Here is a 6000-nt window from a genome sequence, read left to right as displayed (position 1 = left end):
TCAGAGTTGTTGCTTTTTATTCCTAGAGATGGATGGCCATTCAGCAGTCATTCCAGGGGCCTGATATGATAGATTCTGAGTGTGAAGCTAGAGATATAAAGGTGAGGGAGAGACAGTTCCTGCCCTCTAGGGGGTCATGGTACCATAGATGAGACAGATACTATAAACAGATAATTATAAAAAAATCACACAATAAACTGTCCAATGTGGAGCCTTTAAGGACAAAGCACTGTGGGGACACAGTGGGAGGAATGGTGAGGTCTGGAACATAAGAAGAGAAAAAAGACCTGGAAAGTTTCAGCAAATGAGAATCAGGCTTAAAAATACATCTTTGGGCTTCCCTGGTGGCCCAGTAGTGAAGAATCCACCTGCCAGTGCAGGGGACAGGTGTTTGATCCCTGGTGTGGGAATATTCCACATGCCTCAGGGCAACTAAGCCCAAGAACCGCAACTGCTAGAGCTCTAGAGCCCATGTTCCAAAACAAGAGAGGCCACTGCAATGAGAAGCCCATGCACAGCAACTAGAGAGTAGGCCCCACTCTGCAACTAGAGAAAGCCCTCCTGCAACAACAAAGACCCAGAGCAGCCAAAAGCTAAATCGATCAATCATTTAATAATACATCTGAAATTAAACTATGGTTTTCTTTTGTTTCACTAGAATCATGGGATTTGAGAGCCAGAAAAGACCTTTTAAAATTAACACCCTTGTATACCAAAGATGGCAGCATTGAAGACGAGAGAGTAACATGCCAAGCTCAAGAGCTGGAAAAAAAATCCTGGAACCGGCCTGTTGGTTGCCCTCATCTGAAAGGGGCCACTGGAATCATGAGGGCCTGAGCCTGGGGGCATTGCTGGGTATTCACTGGAAAGTTATAAGAAAGATACCATCTTTTGTCTATGAGAGAACAACAGCAGTTTCTCCTTTTGAATAACTGTATATCCTATAGTAGAAAAACAGGGGAAAACAACAGGCTGGGGGAGATCCACCAGAACTTTCATTAACATTGGGGAAAAGAACAGATTGCGAATAAGGAGAAATGTCTACTCACTGTGTCTAGATCAAAGTAGGAACCATGGCAACCAAATCTCCACATTTTAAAAAAATATTGAAATGCAAGCTCCATAATTTCAAGACTCTTCAACACAGTAATTATCAAAATTGTATAAGGTGTTAGTTAAGTGAAATAAAATATTAACTTCAATAATCCAGACCCATTTAAAGAATGACAGAGGGTTAGGAAGAAAACTCCACTCTTCAAAAACAAAATAAAATCTATCATTTCAAGCAGACTAATAGATTGCTGTCAAGTAAAGCCCTTGGAAGTTAACAGGAAGATTGTATAGATCAGTAACGTCAGACCTCATACCATTTGCTTGTGAACATACACCTGTAACAAAACTTGATGACCCCTAAGAGGTTAGCTTCCATCCTCTATGTCTATGTCTCCGTTCCTTCCCTGTAAATAAGATCATTAGTACTATCTTTCTAGATTCCATACATATGCGTTAATATACAATATTTGCTTTTCTCTTTCTGACTTACTTCACTCTGTGTAGTAGGCTCTAGGTTCATCCACCTCACTACAACTAACTGGAATTCATTCCTTTTATGGCTGAGTACTATTCCATTGTATATTGTGGACATAGTGGGGGAAGAAGAGGGTGGGACAAACTGAGGAAGTAGCATTGACATATACACACCATCGTGTGTGAAATAGATAGCTAGTGGGAAGCTGCTGTGTACAACACGGGGAGCAGAGCCGGGGGCTCTGTGATGACCTAGAGGGAGGGCGGGGGGCTTCACAGGGAGGGGGCTTACATATGTATATATATAATATATATGCAATTATGACTGATTTGCACTGCTGTACAGCAGAAACCAACACAACACTGTAGAGCAGTTTTCCTCCAATTAAAGAATAAATAGTTTCCTGAAAGTCAAACCTAAGTCATACACTTTGTAAATACTATCTTTATAGATTGTGAAAACATAAGCTTCTATCAACCGCTTTCTGAACTGCAATTCCAAGTGAAATTCAAATAAATTATTTGGAAAGTCCCTTGAATTCTATGGAAAGGAATTAGACCTGTGGGTCATTTTCCTGATTCTTCTTGTGATGCTTTCTTAAACAATTTGAACAAGGAGGGAATAGTATAATCAAAGACAGTTAACCAAGTAAGGAGCACACAGATCTGTCTGAAGATAGCGTTTTTAAAAGTAGATGTTTAAGAAGACTAGAAACAGTAAGGCCGTTTACCCAGTGTTGTTAAACAATGAGGCTGTCTATACAAGTGCATTTTCCAAATAGCAGCTGGTTTCCCCTTAAATGACAACACTTCAAAAATCATCTTGATGAAGATTATTTTAACATGTACTACAAATTTCCTCACTAGCTCACTTGAGCCAATTCATTATGCTTTCGCTAAGCATTTTTTTTTCAATGACTTAACATTCCCAAATATTAATATTTATTGTGATAGTGGTACAACTTCTCCCCGGGGTTGACTGGAGTTTCTAGGGTTTTAGAAACCCTATGCTATGCTTTCTTAATTCTTCTGTGGCCCTTACCACAATTTGTCCTTTTTTTCATACAATTGTCTGTGTGCCTTTCTCCAGCAGTCTACTGGACTGTTATTTTTATTTGTTATTTTTAAAAAGTCTTATTATTCCCCTTTTCCATTGTGAAATAACACATTCATTCTATAAAACTTGAAAGATTGAGGAAATTTTTAATTAAGACCCAGCACAGCCAAAAGAAATAAAATTATTTTTTAAGATGACCTTTGGAAAGTTGTTTGCAACACAAGGATTGGAGGCAATCTTATTATTCCATTTATAAGGGAGTGGATCTACAAATATATGTGAAATGAAATACTGTGTTATCATTAAAAGAATTTTGTGGGTCCATATTGCAGATGCAGAATGATCACTAAGATGTGTTATATTCTGAAAATATAAAGTGCAAAACAAGACATATATGTATATATGGGATCTGTGTGTGTGTATCCACACAAAAGTATGTGTGGATACACACACACACACACACTTACACACATTTGCTTCAGATTCAGAGAGAGGGGAGCAGATACATATATGTGCTCCAGAAACTCAGGCTGATTCTGCAAGGATACTGAGAAATGTACCAGGCACTGTCTCAGGCTTGCTGGGGGGTGTGGGCAGGCATCGGGAGGCTCAGGGTGTGAGTTTCATTGACTAGTTACCCTCTGGTACTTACAGAGTGTTCTGGCTGTTGCTTTATCCTGGGTACATATTACTCTTTCAGTTCTTTTGACACCAATATGAATAATTCATTTTGTTTTCAAAAGCATCATAATGACAGTGGAAATTTATCTTTTACCCTGTGCCAGGCAGTAAGGGCTTTTACATGCATAGTTTTATTTAATCCTCACAATAACTCTGAAAGGTACATACTATTATTATCTCCATTCTACAGATAAAGAAAGTAAGAAACCCGGGAGCTAGGTAATCTGGTCTTCATCACACCTCTGGGATGCAACAGAGCCATGATCTAAACCCAGGCACACTGGCCCCCAAGCCTGCATTCTTAAACCCAAAACACACAGGCTACAAGCACAGAACAAAAATAAAAGGCATCAAAGCATTTATAAAGTCAGAACAGAGTTAAATAAATTATTTTCAGGGACAAAAATTTCCAGGCAGGTACAAGGATACTGGTGCATATTTTTTTCCATTTCTTCCAGAAAGTTCAAAACCAGAAGTGACATTGGAGTGGTGAGTGACAGCCGCCTTCACACTGAAAAGATGCTGAATATTTATATAACGTCTAATGTATATATAGAGTATTTCCCAGGTGGCTCAGTGGTAAAGAATCCACCTGCCAACGTGGGAGACACAAGAGACCCAGGTTCGATCCCTGGTCAGGAAAATCCCCTGGAGAAGGAAACAGCAACCCACTCCAGTATTCTTGCCTGGAGAATCCCATGGATGGAGGAGCCTGTCAGGCTGCAGTCCACGGGATCACAAAGAGTCGGACATGAGGCTGAGGGCGGACGAAAATGTATATGTGAAGTACTTTCTCTATTGTGGTCACTTGAATAACGAGGAAGACACTCATTTGTAAAATCCCTCAACAGCGTCACTCCTATGTGCCTTCCCAGTCCTTCTCCCACGTCTCTTCCCAGGGGCCATGCTGGGCAGAGAAGCAGTCATGTGGCTCTACACGGGGTCCTGAGGACAAGCCCTGCAAGGCCCACTCCTGAGCTCCGCTGTGCCGGAATCACTCTTTCAATGGTGTCTTCCTGCCAGTCACAGTCCTAGACATCCTTCAAGGTCACGACCACATGCCACCTCCCACAGGAAACGTTCCTGACCGTCTACATTAAAGCTCCCCCTTCCCTCCTCTGGAGCTCTCTTAACATTCGGTTCACTAGACATGCAAACACAATCAGTGGCTCGGAGGAAACGTAGATGACTAAAATGCCTATCCAATGGCCCCCTCTGCCTTGCACCGTGGGTCTCAGAAGAGCAAGAATAAAATGTTTTCTTTAATTGCACTACCCCCCTCACCCTGTCTGGCGCAATATTTGAATAGCAATTCATGAAGCTTTGCAAGGAATGGTGCACAGGGAATGGCATGAGTCATTAAGAAAACCTGAAGTCGATGGAAATGTGGGAAGTGTGAGCAGTCACCCATGGGCTCTGGGATGTTAGTCATCTTTGCTCCACTCTGAGGAGATGGAGGGGTCCCTCATGTGAGAAGCAGGGATTTGCTGTCCGAGGAAGTACACATTTTGAAACAGAGGTGACATCCTGCTTTGTGTATGTTCAGTTATGTCCAACTCTTCGTGGTCCTGTGGACTCTAGCCCACCAGGCTCCTCTATCCATAGGATTTCCCAGGCAAGAATACTGGAGTGGGTTGCCATGCCCTCCTCCAGGGGATCTTCCCCACCCAGGGATCGAATTCGTGTCTCTTGTGTCTCTTGCATTGGCAGGCAGATTCTTTACCACTAGCACCAGCTGGGAAGCCCCTGCATCCTGCTTTAGGGCGACTGATATAACCCTGGCTTCCCTGGTGTCTCAGACGGTAAAGCATCTGCCTGCAATGTAGGAGACCTGGGTTCGATCCCAAGTCGGGAAGAAACTCTGGAGAAGAAAATGGAAACCCACTCCAGTATTCTTGCCTGGAAGATCCCATGGACAGAGGAGCCTGGTATGCTACAGTCTGTGAGATCACAAAGGGTCAGACATGACTGGGCGACTTCACTTTCCTTTCCTTTTCCAAAATTAAATAGACCTGAGAATTCCTCAATTCTAAATAGGCCTGGAGAATTGCTAATGGCACAAAATGAGCTTCTGTTCACCCTTACTCTCTCAGCCTCACTGCTGGCTTTGTGTGGTGTGCGTTCAGGATGGGAAGGGCTTGGCAGAATACATATCCACTTGATATTGGCAAGAGGAGTGTTGGCGGTTGCTGTTGTTTTAGCTTTAGGGGTCCTTGGCTCTGAAGTACGTTAAGGATCCAGAGTTAATAGAGTTGGTCCACATCTAAACAAGAAGAGATGCTCTCCTCGCTGCAGGATGAAGCAGAACCCTGAAGGAGAGATGCAGAAAGAGCAAGGGGGCAAAAAGCCAAGAGGGGAACTTCCCTGGTGGCCCAGTGGATGGACACAGATTGTGTTCCTGGTCTGTGAAGATCCCACAGGCCATGGAGCAACGGTGCCCCTGAGCCAGAACTACTGAGCCTGTATGCTGGAGCCTGTGTGCCCTAGAGTCCGTGCCCACAACAAAGAGGCCCATACACTGCAATGAAGAGTAGCTCGCCGCTAATAGAGAAAGCCCGCACAAAGGAATGGAGACCCAGCACAGCCAAACAAACAAAAGAAGTCAAGAGGAAAGGGGGCTTCTTGAAGCCTGTACAAGGTCAGCTTCCCTTGTCCAAAGAAAACTCGAGAAGATATCTCCAAAAGAAACACATGTGCCACGCTCTGCCCCTGGCAGTGCTCCTAACAGGTCATGG

Source organism: Muntiacus reevesi, chromosome 11 (genome assembly GCF_963930625.1).
Source record: "Muntiacus reevesi chromosome 11, mMunRee1.1, whole genome shotgun sequence".
NCBI classification, from domain to species: domain Eukaryota; kingdom Metazoa; phylum Chordata; class Mammalia; order Artiodactyla; family Cervidae; genus Muntiacus; species Muntiacus reevesi.
The sequence above is the reverse complement of the archived record's forward strand: the minus strand, read 5'-3'. Positions refer to the sequence as shown.